Source organism: Monodon monoceros, unplaced genomic scaffold (assembly GCF_005190385.1).
Source record: "Monodon monoceros isolate NGI ecotype Baffin Bay Population unplaced genomic scaffold, NGI_Narwhal_1 Super_Scaffold_7, whole genome shotgun sequence".
NCBI lineage: Eukaryota > Metazoa > Chordata > Mammalia > Artiodactyla > Monodontidae > Monodon > Monodon monoceros.
In genome coordinates this window covers 61,748,145-61,761,674 of record NW_021703784.1, presented here as the reverse complement: position 1 = coordinate 61,761,674, position 13,530 = coordinate 61,748,145, and the positions used below count along the sequence as shown (strand labels likewise).

Sequence of the window (13,530 nt, the reverse complement as noted above, 5' to 3'; positions counted from 1 at the left end):
ACATACATAGCCTGCTTCTTCTTTCCAGCTTTACCAGCTGGTTTCCATTGGCTTCTGGCCTGCCTTGTCTGACAGCTGCCTGAACACTGGGACTTAAAAATTAGTTCTAAATGCCTGAGTCCAGCCACCACATTCCAACCTATTTCTAGGACAACATCTTCTTTCTTTGGCTCCCTGAGAAACTACTCTTCTTTTTCTGTTTCTAAACTGTTTCCATTCCTAGTTCAGGCTGAGGTCTCCTCACCTGGAAGTGTAAAACTTAGGGGTTCCAGTTCCTGCTCATAGCCAAGGAGAAGATGCTGTTTTCGCTAAATTCTTCTAGTCAAAGAAGAGGTAAGACTTGATATGATATTAAAGAAACACAATAAAAATTGTACGCATACTAACATTACGAACATTTAAAAAATCTTCTTTGTTTTTATTCCAATCATGAAGGTAACACAAGCCTGTTGCAAAAACTTTAGAAAATATGGTAAAAATAATTTATACTTTAATAAATTATTTTCATTTTTATCTATTCTTGTGCTCATATGTTTATTGCTGTTATTGGTTAAATATATTATTCATGCATTTGGGACAAAATTCCAAAAGTAAAATCTCACTGTTTCCCTGCCACCCAGTTCCTCTCCCTGAAGCAAACTGTTCATCACAGTATCCTCTTTTTTTTTAGTGAAAACTTTTATATTTAAAATTACCAACTGGACTCAGTTTAGATAACCCCAATTTTGTTGGCAACTTCCAAAGCATTGTAATCAGGAGCCAGTTGAACATACGCTTCTTCTCTCCATCAGGTCTTATCAGGGTGTTCACCTTGGCCACGTCAATGTCATAGAGCTTCTTCACAGCCTGTCTGATCTGGTGCTTGTTGGCCTTGATATCCACAATGAACACCAGTATGTTGTTGTCTTCTATTTTCTTCATGGCTGACTTGGTGGTGAGGGGGAACTTGGTGATGCCATAGTGGTCAAGTTTGTTTCTCCTAGGGGCACTCTTCTGAGGACATTTGGGCTGTCTTCTGAGCCACAGTGTTTTGGGCAGTTGGAAGGTGAGTGATGTCCGTATCTTTTTTGCGTGGCTGTGGATGCCTCTCAGCACTGTGTTCTTGGCTTTCAAAGCCTTTGCTTTGGCTTCAGCTTTGGGAGGGGCAGGGGCTTCCTTCCTCGCTTTCAGCACCATCTTTGTGAAAAGTCACAGTATTCTCTTATAATCCTTTTCATTTCTGTAAAATCTGTAGAAATGTCCTACTTCAATAAACCTTTCTCTGCTTCAAACTCCGATGTTTCAGTTTATTTGGCCTCACTGTGCATCGGGCACATGAACTTTGGTAACAATTTCTTTTCTGATTTTAATACTTTAATTTTTCTTGCTTTGTATCTTAGTCAATCTAGCTAAATATTTGTCAATTTTTTTTAAGATAAAGCTCTTGGTTTTATTGATTTTCTCTATTGTTTTTCCATTCTATATTGTATCTGTCTCCATTCTGTTCTTTATTACTCCCTTCCTACTGCTAGCTATTGTTTTAGTTTGCTCCTTTTTCAAGCTCCTTACGGTGTAAAGTTACTTTATTGATTAACTTTGCCACTCTCTGTATTATGTCAATGAAAAATCAAATAACAATCAAGCTAAGAAGAAAGAAAAGAGAATATTATTCAAGACAAACTGAGGATTATAACCCAGGAAACAGATTCTCAGAAACTCTGAGAACTGCTCCATTGATCAGGAGTTAAAGATACAGTTTTATACATTTTTGAGATATACATTTTGAGATACAGTTTTATACATTTTTGAGATAATGTACCATATTGAAAGGTTAGCATTGTGCACACAGTTCATCAGTTTTTTTGTTTTTTGTTTTTAGTCAGTTAGGCCCGTACAGAACAAGCCCTTGGTCAATGTGACCCTTTGTATGAGATGAAAAAGAAGTATTAATCATAGAATTACAATGCTGGCATCTGAAGAAAGGGACCAGCTTTTTCTCAAAGTTTGATTTCATCCTCCTGCTTTGAGAAGGTCTGGGTAATGTATAATGTAGATGCACAGTGCACATTGGGAAAGGCCTACCATAAAGGGGTCATGTCATTTTTTTTTTCCTTTCTGTCTTAGTTTGATTGTCCAGCCATAGAAAATTTAAGATTTTTCCTCACCAACTATATATGTAGATATTATTATTTATTATTTTATTTAAAAATTATCGTACACTAACACAACGTTGTAAAGCAACTATATTCCAATAAAAATTAATTAAAAAATAAAAATTATCATACAGTATAACTGATTTTTTACAGTATTGTTCTATGAATATTAGCAAATATACAGATGTGCATAACCAATATCACAATCAGAATACAGAACAACTACTTGTTCTGTTAATTACTAAGAGATAAGTGGTAAAATCTCCAACTATAACTGTGACTTGTGTATTTATTTCTTTCAGAATTGTTGCCAGTAGTACAAAGAATTTTTTTCTTGAATCATTTGAGTGGGATATAAAGTTACTCTTTTTCATTTTGTAAGTAATTAATCAATATTTTATGATAGATATTTCAAAACTATGTAAATGTTCTATTTTCATCAAACTTTAAATTTATTCATTGATTTTTTATCAACATAAATTCATGATTTCATATTTTATCCAATGAGTTATAGTCTGTTAATATCATTATTTATTTTGGGACCACCCTGGTGGCACAGTGGTTAAGACTCCATGCTCCCAATGCAAGGGGCCCGGGTTCCATCCCTGGTCAGGGAACTAGATCCCACATGCATACCACAACTAAGAGTTCGCATGCCACACTAAAGAGCCTGAGTGCCACAACTAAGGAGCCCACCTGCCGCAACTAAGACCCAGCGCAACCAAAATAAATAAATGAATGAATATTTTTAAAAATATATCATTATTTATTTTGCAACTCAAGCTATACCCAATTTGGCCACTGGAGCCTCTTCAAGCTGGCTCTTGTCCTTTTGATATGTCCCTGTCATTCTTTGAGCACTTCCTTGTTTCTTGTACAAGATGCTCCAGACTCATCTTGTATTTTTCCATGCCTGCAACTAACCCTGTAATTAGCCATTTCTCCAACAAGTGAAAAATATTACTTAGAACCAAGATCTTAACACCAAGTATATTCATTGTCCTTGAGGTGTCACTGCTCCAGGCCCGTTTGGTAGACACACTCATTTACATTTATATTCATTCTTACTTCCATCTATCTATTGAAAACCATGATTTCAGACTGATACCTCCAATTTCAATACCCCCAACATCACAAGTTTCAGTCTACTTTTCTCCCTTCACATGTTTTTAACTCTAATGATGGTAAGAAAATCCAGGCCACTATTATCGTAATATTGTTACTTATTTTTTATCAATGTACCAGTTTGTAACCAATCTCTTATTGCTGCACCCTTCTCTCTCCTGTGTAGATGCTCACCTTATCCCATTTGACTCCAACACCTTGAACCAAGTTGCCCTATATGGATGCATTTTTCACCCAGTTTTGATTCTGACTCCCAGTACCAGGCTAGTACCATCACTGCCCCCTGTGTGGACACTCTCCTCAACCTTCTTTGGCTTTGAAAACCTGCTTTGAGCTGCCCCTCCTCAAGGATACCCTTGTCACCTGATGTGCAGAAGAGTTAATATAGAAGGCCTGAGGCTGCTATTGCTAGAAGGGATTGTGTACAAGTTTGGTCCTTGGCTGGCACCTGGTACCTTGGATTTCAGGAGGGTTCCCACCTACCTCATACTGATAAGAATGGTTCACTGTGCCCAAACTTTTTGTATAAATAATATGGTTTATCCTGAACAACTTGCTTTCCTTGTGGGAATCTGGAATTTTTGTACATACAGGCATGGAGTACCTTTGTGACCAACTTTTGATAAAAACTTTGGGTTCTGAATCTTATGAGCTTCCTGATACATAACATTTCACACATGTTGTCACTGTTTGTTGCTGGAGGAACTAAGCACGTTCCCTGTGATTCCACTGAGAGAGAACTCTTAGAAGTTTGTGCCTGGTTTCCTTTGAACTTTGCCCCATGTGCCTTTCTCTTTGCTGATTTTGGTTTGCATCATTTTGCTGTAATAAATCATAGCCATGAGTATGACTGTGTGCTAAGTCCTGCTAGTTAATCATTGAACTTGGGGGTGGTCTTGGGACCTCTGACACACCTGGCTTGGGCTCTGAAACTCCACACTGGGCTGCTTCTCTATAAGGACACCCTCCCCACTCTGCTTGGGTTTTAAACCCCTATGCTGACCGAGTCTCCTCATTCTGTCCAGGCTCTGACACCCTACAGTAGCCCACCCCATTTCAGGGACAATGTCCTCACACTACCTGTTTCCAGTTTTTAGCTATCGTGACTAAAACTGCTATGAATATTTGTGTGTAAGTGTTTTTGTGGACATGGACATGCATTTTAAACTATATTTAAGAGTGGCACTGCTGGGTCATAAAATAGGTGTTTGTTTAGCTTTATAAGAAACTGCCAAAACTTTTTCCAAAGTGGTTGTACAATTTAATACTCCCACCAGTGATATATGATTACCAATTATCCCGTAAAAACTATATAATGAAGAAAAAAGTCTTTTATAGTTACCCATCTGTTTTTGGCACTCTTCATTCCTCTGTAGGTCTGCATTTCCTTCTGCCATCATTTTCCTTCAACATTTCTTGTATTTTAAGTCTGCTGATGACAAATCTCTCAGTTTTTGTTTAACTGAAATATCCTTCTTTCACCTTTGTATTTGAAGCTATTTCTGCTGGATTTAAAATTCTCAGTCCACAGTTTTGATTTTATTTTCTTTAAGCACTTTAAGGAAGTTGTTCCATTTTCTTCTTATTTGCATTATTTTTCTACAAGAAGTTTGCATTCATTCTTTTTCTGTTCCCCTGAATGAAATGTGTTTTTTCTCCAAACCCCCTCTGGCTGTTCCAAAGATTTTCTGTTCATCTTTGGCTGTCAGTATCATCATGACAGGTCTAAGTGTGTTTTTCTTTATATTTATCCTGCTTCGGGTTCAATTAACTTTTTGATCTTTGGGCTTATTGTTTTCAACAAATCTGTAAAAAAAAAAATGGACCATTATTTAAAAAAGTACTTCAAATATCCTAATTTTTCTCTTCTTTCTTTCTGAAGTTCTAATTAGACATATAATATGTTGGACTCTGCCTTTTTCTCTCTGTGCTACAATTTGGAAGATTTATTTTGCCCTGTCTTTAAGTTCACTGGCCTTTTTTTTGTAGTGTCTAACTTGATGGTAAACCCATCTAGTTAATTTTTCACTTCAGGTATCGTATTTTTTAGTTCCAGAATTTCTGTTTTGTTCTGCTTTACAGGTTACATTTCTTTAGTGGTCTTTCTTGTTTGTCCCCTTATTACGTTCATGGTTTCCTTTAAATCCTTAAACATATTCATAATAGCTTTTAAAAAAAAGTCATTTCTGGGTCTCTATTGACTGATTTTTCTTCTGATTATAGGTCACCTTTTTCTGAATCTTTGAGTGCCTAGTAATTTTAGATTGCATGCTGAACATTGTGGATCCCATGCTATAAAACTTCTTGATTTTATTTTCTTTTTAAAAAAATTGAGCTGCGGCACAGCAAAGGAAATCATCAACAGAATGAAAATGCAACCTACTGAATGGGAGAAGATATTTGCAAATCATGTATCTGATACGGAGTTAATATCCTAAATATATAAAGAACTCACACAACTCAACAACAACAAAAACAAACAATTCAATTGAAAAATGTGCAGAAGATCTGAATAGCCATTTTTCCAAAGAAGACATACAGATGGCCAACAGGCACATGAAAAGATGTTCAACATCACTAATTATCAGAGAAATGCAAATCAAAACCACAAAGAGAATGACTATTATCAGAGAATGACTACTATCAAAAAGATAAGAGGGCTTCCCTGGCGGCGCAGTGGTTGAGAGTCTGCCTGCCGATGCAGGGGATGTGGGTTCGGGCCTCAGTCCGGGAAGATCCCACATGCCGCGGAGCTGCTGGGCCCGTGAGCCATGGCCGCTGAGCCTGCGCGTCTGGAGACTGTGCTCCGCAACGGGAGAGGCCACAACAGTGAGAGGCCCGCGTACCGCAAAAAAAAAAAAAAAAAAAAAAGACAAGAAATAATAAGTATCAGAGAGGATGTGGAGAAAAGGAAGCCCTGTTGGTGGGGATGTAAATTGGTGCAGCTGCTATGGAAAACAGTACAGAGGTTCCTCAAAAAATTAAAAAGAGAACTGACATGAGATCCAACTATTCCACTTCTGGGTATTTATCTAAAGAATACAAAAACACTAATTTAAAAAGATAAATACACCCCTGTGTTCATTGTGGCATTATTTACAATAGCCAAGATATGTAAACAACCTAAGTGTCTATGATTGGATGAATGGATAAAGATATATAGATTACAGTGCAATACTATACAGCCATAAAAAGAATGAAATCTTGCCACTTGCAACAACATGGATGGACCTTAAGGGTACTATGCTGAGTGAAATAACTCAGGGGGAGAAAGACAGATACCATATGATTTTACTTATGTGTGGAATCTAAAAAACAAATGAACAAACAAAACAAAAACAAACTCATAGATACAGAGAAAATATTGGTGGTTACCAGAGAGGAAGGGAAATGCGGAGAGGATGAGATGGGTGAAGGGGATCAACTGTGTGGTAATGGATGGTAACTAGATGGTAACTAGTGGTGATCACTTTGCAGTGTATACAAATATCAATTTATAATATTGTATACCTAAAATTTATATAATGTTATATATCAATTTTACCTCAATAAAAATAATTGAATTTTGTTCTGTAGACGGTTAATTTACTTGTGCATCAAATCAGTCCTTTGAATCTTGTTTTTAATCTGTATTAGTGTATGTCTAAAGCAGCCTTTTCTCTAGGGTTAGATTAGCCCTAATACTAAGGCTTTGCCTTTCTGGTGTCTTTTCTGAATGGCAAACTTGGTCACGAGCTTTTTTCACTCTGGTTTAGTGGAACTTTAACGTCTTCCAGTCCCATGTAAGCTCTGGAATCTCCACACAGCTCACAGCTTTCCAGTATCCGTTATGTCGCGAGCATTTTTCTTTGCTCCACCTCATGTGGTCTTACGCTGGCTTGTGCAGGTTTTCAACTAAAAACCCAAGGAGATTCCTATGCAGCTATCTGGAGCTTCTTCTTTGTTCCTCTCTGGTGTCCTGCCCTGCAAATTCCAGCCTTAATGGTAGCCTTGAACTCCCATCCTGTTCTCTTTGGCCTAGTAATATCACTGTGCCCTCTTTGGGCTACCCCTTCTTGTGCTGTGGTTCAGAAAGTGCCTCTAGGCAGAAGACCATGTAATCATGAGACTCATTTGTTTCTCTTCTCTCAAGGATCATAGTCCTTGACTGACTATTGTTCAGCATCTAAAAACAGTTGTTTCAGATATTTTGCCTAGTTTTCTAGTTCTTTGCAGTGGGAAGGCTGGTCTGGTACCAATTACTTTGTCATGGCTAGATAGGGAAATCTCAAATTGGCTTTAGGTTTTGCATTATATTTTAAGAGGCTTTTCCAGTGATCTCTCTTGGGGAGGGTGAATAGTGACTTGGAAGGAAGTATTGGGTATTCTGGGTGTTGGTACTGTTCTGTCTCTTGACTTGGAGATGCCCCTCTTGAGTCTGTGAATATTCAGCAAGCTGCAAACTTAAATTATGTCCATATTTCTTTATGTAAAATATATTTTAATGTCTTCCTTATTCCAATATTAATTTTAGATCCTTAAAAAAGCTTTTCAACTTTTATTAGATAAATATTTGCTATGCTTGCACAAAGGCTAGACCTCCAGGGCCGTCAAGTCAAGACTGAAAGCAGAAAAGCACTGTGTTTGCTCTAGAGATTAGGAGGGGGGGAGAAAAAGTAAGGTGCTGACAATAAGAGGGAAGAACAAAAATGTCTAGAAGAGGGCTTCCCTGGTGGCGCAGTGGTTGAGAGTCCGCCTGCCGATGCAGGGGATGTGGGTTCGTGCCCCGGCCCGGGAGGATCCCACATGCCGCAGAGCGGCTGGGCCCGTGAGCCATGGCCGCTGGGCCTGCATGTCCATAACGGGAGAGGTCACAACAGTGAGAGGCCCGCGTACCACAAAAAAAAAAAAAAAAAATGTCTAGAAGAATTTATTAACTGTCTCTCTGTTTCTCTTCAAACAATTCAATAATCTCTACATTATTCATTATTGTTTTGTGGAGTAGATTTTCCTTTGGGTGTGTGATGGGTGCTAAATTCTGTTTTAAATTTGCACAGGGATAAAATCAGACGCTTTCTTATAGGTTATACTAAGAAAGGTCTTTTTGCTCAAGATAATAAAAACATTTTTTCTATTTTATCTTTCTATACTTTCATAGCTCTTATTATTAAATTTAAAGCTTTAATATCATCTGATAATTAATTTTGTATATAGTATATGATAGATATCTGATTTTAAAAATTGGTTAGACAATTATCCTAGTACCATTTATTAAATAATCTATCCTTTTTTCTTCTGGTTTAAAATGCCTCCTTTGAGTCATGTGGGACCCACCAGCATGCACTGAATTGATCTGGTTGTGCCTTACACACACACACACACACACAGAGGCATAATGATTGAGTTTTTAGAATGAGTTCCTCTAGGATTGCCCTTTTTTTCTCTAAATTATTTTTTCTTTAAATTTAACCTTCAGTTTTGAGTCAGTTGCCTGTTGCATCAAATGATTCTTTGGTTTTACAGGTTGTCTCCCAGTGATGCCAGATGGGATCAGCACAGCCCCAGGTGCTAGTTGCTAATGCCTATAAAATAACCCCCCCACACACACAAAGGAGAATCATTTAAGAGTTCTTTGGACTTCATCTTCAAAAGTAGCCAAAGAATTCAAGTGACAGGTTATCCCAGAAAATCTTTTGCAGTTAGTGAAATTAGGGTATAGCTAAGAACATTCAGAATATCACACACACAGTTAGATATTCTTGGTATAGTGGTGGGACAGCAGTGATTATAAAATGAAAGTAATTAACATGTACATGCTCTGTTGGGGGAGACTAAAGGGAAACAGGTGTTCAGCCTAGAAAAACATTTCTCAGTGGATTTCCTATGAAGTCAATGTGTCTTGGGTTTAACTTTGAAACAAATTAAAAATTTTTTAAACTGAAAAAAAAAAGCCTCCTTTATCATATACTAATCCCAATGATCATGTGGGTCTACTTGATCTCATTTGTTTACCTACATTTTTCCTGACCCAGTACATTCCTGTTTTAATTACTTTATAATATTTTTTTATATCTCCTGATACAGGTCTACCCCTCTCAGCCTTCTTTTTTCATTTGTGCATTTAACTATCTAGTGATCATATGCATTTGGAGAGCTTTCATGTATCTCAAAGGCATTCACTGTACAAAAACATATTGAGAAAGGCACCAGGCTGAATCACCAAAGGGGCTTATAGTCTGGTGGCAGATAATAAGTAGACAATTAGGGGACTTCCCTGGCGGTCCAGTGGTTAAGACTCCACGCTTCCAATGCAGGGGCACAGGTACAATCCTTAGTCAGGGAACTAAGATCCCACATGCCATGTGGTGTGCCCCTCCCCCACAACAAAGTAAACAATTAAATATAATTAGATAATTACTAAAATAGAGTCAATCCAGGGGAGGAAGTGCCTGTCATGATTGGTAGGTACCTTTAGGACAACTCTTCTAAGATAAGCAGTAATTGATCATAGAGAAACACTGGGGGGAAGACATTTAAGGCAGAGGGACAACTATTGCAAAGGCACAGTAGCATACATGAGTATGGTGTGTTCAGGGTACTATATGTGGTTCGGAATGGTTTCTTTTATTCATTTATTTGTTTATTCATGTTAGATTCAGAGTCAGCTAGACCATTTGAGCTTGTGTCAGACCATGAAGGGCTTCAAGATTGTCTCTCAGAGACCACTCTAGTGGTAATATGGAAAATTGCTTAGAGGTGAGTGAGAAGAGAGGTCATGAGATCTGAATGAGGAAGGTAAGGAAGAGGAGATGGAGATCTGACTAGACCCAGTGTTTGGATGTGGTGTGAAAGATAAGAGGAATTCATTCATTCATCATTCATTCAACAAGTTGAATTTAATGAATGTTAAATGAGAGTTCTTAGGTTTCTGGCTCAAGCAAAAGGGGAACTGATGGTGCCATCTCCCAAGACTGTGAATACAGGAAGTGTTTAAAGTTTGGAAGGATAAAGTTGATTTCAGATTTGGATATTCTGAGTTTGAGGTGCTTGTGGTACACCCTGGTATAAATGTCTAATAAGTGTTATGTGTATAGTTCTGGTGTTTGAAATAAAAATTTGTTATCTATGTATGTATAAGTGGTTATTGAAGTCATGGCCAAGATTGCCTAGAAAAAGTTTGTAGACTGAGAAGAGAGTGGATATCTAGGGGAGATGCCAGCTTTTAAGGGAAAGGAAAAAAGAAGTTTCCTCCAAAAGAGTTTACTAGGTGGTCAGAGAATTGTCATGGAAACCATGAAGGAGGAAGCAGTTAATGTATTAAGCAATGGAGAGAGGTAGCAAATGACTAAAAACTGAATCCAATGAAAAGAAGCTCACTGGTGACTATAAGGAGAGGAGTTTCAGGTGAGAAAAGATGATAGAAGTCAGGAAGCAAGGAAGTATAGATAGACAGTATCCAAAACAAAATTCAGCATCTTTCTCTCCAGTGTGACTCCTCTTCCTGTTATCTTAGGCACAAATATTCCCCTCAGCCTCCTAAACCAGAAATTCCTTGAACACCTAATCTCTTCACTCTCACTTAATATCCTTGTCTAATTAGGGCATTACTCCCCTAGATTCAACTTCCTTAGTTAACATTTCTAATATTCCAGAAGGATAAATCCCAAATATCATGATTATCTATGGATGGTGTTATTAGAGATGATTTTTATATTTTTCTGTTTGTTTTTTCAGTTTTTTTTCTGGAATAACTAGTATGTATTTACTCATGTAATTAAAGTTTTAAAATAATTTTTCTCACATTATCTCATATCTGACATCATCTTTGTTTCCAGTCCACTACCCTGGGTCTAGCTGGGATTATTACAATACCTTCTTAGCTTCTCTTTCTGCTGCTAGTGTGGCACTCCTCTAATTCTGTCACTGGGCAGTAAGGATAAGCTTTGTAAAATACAAATCTTAATACATCTCTCTCCAGTTAAAAAAGTTCTTCAATGGTTTCAGATATCTTTCAGGATTAAGTTCAAACTTCTAGCACTTTGTGATAATGCCCTTGTCTTATCTCACTTTTTTCCATTCTCCTATTCTTTGCTTAAAGCTCCTTTTCAAAGATAAGCAGTGGTTAAGAATCCGCCTGCCAATGCAGGGGACACAGGTTCCATCCCTGGTCTGGGAAGATCCCACATGCCGCGGAGCAACTAAGCCCCTGCACCACAACTACTGAGCCTGCACTCTGGAGCCCGTGAGCCACAACTACTGAGCCTGTGTGCCACAACTACTGAAGCCCACACACCTACAGCCCGTGCTCTGCAACAAGAGAAGCCACTGCAATGAGAAGCCCGTGCACTGCAACGATGAGTAGCACGCAGCAACAAAGACCCCATGCAGCCAAAAATAAATAAATTAATAATAATAAAAAAACAAAGCTGTTTTCTCCTCCTTTCCTTTGTTAATTCCCTCTAATCCTTTAAATCCGTTTAATAATCATTCTTCTTAGGAGACCTTCACTGCAGCTCCATTCTAATTTAGACACTCCTCTCTTCTGCTATTGCAATCTATACACCTCTCAGTGTCATCACACTGTATTAATGAACTTGTTCATCTTTTCCTAATTTGTTGGCTATTTAATTTTTCTTCTATGAATTTATTATTCATATCTTGTCCATTTTTCTGTTGAGTTGTGCTTTTCTTATTGATTTGTAGTAATTCTTATTTACGTGACAAATATTTTTTCTCAGTCTGTTCCTAGAGTTTATTTTTTGGTGCTTAGAAGTTTTTTTTTAGTAAAATATATCAAGGGTTTAAGTTAATAGTTTTGCATCTTGCTCAAGAAGACCTCTATTCCAAAGATATAAATTTACTTGCTTATGTATTCCTTCTAATATTTTTGTTTTGTTTTTTATAGTTATCTCTTGGAATTTGTTTCTGAATAAGCATCATCCACATTATTAGTCTCTGGGTATTTTTTTTTTTTTTTTGGCTACATTGGGTCTTCGTTGCTGCATGCGGGCTTTCTCTAGTTGCAGCGAGCAGGGGCTACTCTTCATTGTGGTGCGTGGGCTTGTCATTGCAGTGGCTCTTTTGTTGCGGAGCACAGGCTCTAGGCGTGTGGGCTTTAGTAGTTGTGGCACATGGGCTCAGTAGTTGTGGCTCACAGGCTTAGCTGCTCCGTGGCATGTGGGATCTTCCCAGACCAGGGCTTGAACCCATGTCCCCTGCCTTGGCAGGCGGACTCTTAACCACTGCGCCACCAGGGAAGCCCCTCTTCGTAATTTTTTATGGTTGAAAATCTATTCAACATATTTATTGAATGCCCTCTTAGGTGTTGGCACTGTCATCTCCTGGGTGATACAATGGTGGACAAAAAGACAAGGCCCCTTACCTTAATGGAGCTTACATTCTAGAGGTGGAGGCAGACAATAAACAAATAATCCAAATAATTATTGCTTTTAATAACGACCATGAAGGAATTAAATGGGAAGCTACCTCTTAGAGTGGTCACTGAAGGTCTTAATATAAGTAGGCAGAGGATGTGTACATAAAACATTTCCACTGAATGGTTCTCCCATCATTTACCTAACCATTCTTTGGTGTTGGGTTTTTAGATTGCTTCCCCATTTACTATTATACTAAGAAATAATCCCGTTAGGAATAACTCCCTCTGCATGTTTATTCCCACAGAATAGCTTCTTAGAAATTTAATTACTGGATAGGAACAATCAGTATTTTTATACACATTACCAAGTTACTTTCAAGAGGGAATTCCAATACATTCACCAGTGAGTAAGCTGAATACCGCTCTGAGAGGTAGGAGTGGAAAAAGTAACAGCCAAAAAAGGTACGTTTGGGCTCTGAGAAAGTATAAGATAAATGTGCTGACCTGGATTTACAAATGAGGGGTGGCAGGGCGATGACGTGGGAAAGCATTGGCTTGGGAACAAGAAAACTGGATTCTAAACCGATTTCTGCCACCCTGTGACCTTCACAGATTACGGGCTCCTTGAGCCTTAGTTTCCTGAAACTCGGTGGGTTCGGCTCAGGCTTTATGTTTTCCAACATCTTCAGACCAAGCATTGTCTAGCCCCTCCAGATTCGAGACAGATTCTCGAATTGGTAGAGAAGGGAGTCAGCTGAATCAGCATCCACCGCGAAACTCCAACTAATCATTCCCGGGCACTTCCGGTCGTCAGGACAAAGGCATTACAGTCTCTGAGATCGCACTTCCGGATAATTAGAGCTGCGCGTTGGATGCCTGCGTCTCTGAGTCACACCCGCTGACCCCGGTACCGTGACT

General features: G+C 38.3%; 1 long non-coding RNA gene and 1 pseudogene across 1 annotated transcript; both read right to left on the bottom strand.

Moving 5' to 3' along the window:
• Positions 1-709: 709 nt before the first annotated feature.
• On the bottom strand, positions 710-1,582 carry LOC114887286 (annotated as a pseudogene).
• Positions 1,583-4,762: 3,180 nt separating this feature from the next.
• Positions 4,763-13,361, bottom strand: LOC114887287. The gene is made up of 2 exons (XR_003791523.1): positions 13,117-13,361; positions 4,763-5,063 (listed from the first exon to the last, which is right to left on the bottom strand). It is a non-coding gene; the product is annotated as an uncharacterized LOC114887287 (long non-coding RNA).
• Between the last annotated feature and the right edge of the window lie 169 nt (positions 13,362-13,530).